General features: G+C 35.1%; 1 long non-coding RNA gene across 1 annotated transcript; it reads right to left on the reverse strand.

Moving 5' to 3' along the window:
• Positions 1-11: 11 nt before the first annotated feature.
• LOC117112975 lies at positions 12-749 on the reverse strand. The gene is made up of 2 exons (XR_004446119.1): positions 629-749; positions 12-302 (listed from the first exon to the last, which is right to left on the reverse strand). It is a non-coding gene; the product is annotated as an uncharacterized LOC117112975 (long non-coding RNA).
• Between the last annotated feature and the right edge of the window lie 23 nt (positions 750-772).

Consider the following 772-nt stretch of genomic DNA (forward strand, 5'->3'; position numbering starts at 1 on the left):
ATCGTGATTCTATATTTCAAACTTTATTTGTTCATCTCCAGGAATAAATTTATTTACAATCTGACGACTTAAATCGATTGTTTATTTAAGTTGTTCATGCAAACTTACTGCCGACCGAAAGAAATGGTTTGAATTGTTTTAATTTAATACTTAACAGCAAGTGTATTAGGCCTACTGTAGTTCTTAGTATTTAATGAATAGGCAGGACTTGTTTTGTACAGGTTTACTATGCAAGCCTCCTGTAACTGGCTTCCCTCTGCCTTTCCCAAACTCGATCTTCAAACTTTTGAAAACATCATCATCTGCAAAAACAATTAATATTATAAATTACATCTCCATCCATCATACATCTATCTAGCCTAGGCCTAATTAGCTAGGCATACTCGAGACTTATTTATTACTTACTTAAAACCACCAATAACTAGGCCCAATCTAGCAAGAATGGTCGCAGTGCAGTGATACGACTCGCGGAGCGACCATTCGTGACACCGTAGATCAGTAATATTTAGGCCTAGCATTTAAATCATTTATCTATATTAGCGGGCTGTTAAAACCCACGTTAATGATATAAAATTAAGAACTAATGTACTAGTGATATTATAATTAGTAATTCAGTCAAAATACTTACCAATCTCGCTAGCAATTTGTTCGAATTCCATCCTTTTTCCCGATGCTTTTTCTCTCGCTAACTGTATTTTTCTCGCTCTCCGGAAGCGATCTAAAAATAACATTGGCACAGTCCATTTTTCTGGAGGGTGTAAATTTTGCTAAA

This window comes from Anneissia japonica, unplaced genomic scaffold (genome assembly GCF_011630105.1).
Source record: "Anneissia japonica isolate Jap-2015-1 unplaced genomic scaffold, ASM1163010v1 scaffold188999_len1166_cov122, whole genome shotgun sequence".
NCBI classification, from domain to species: Eukaryota; Metazoa; Echinodermata; class Crinoidea; order Comatulida; family Comatulidae; genus Anneissia; species Anneissia japonica.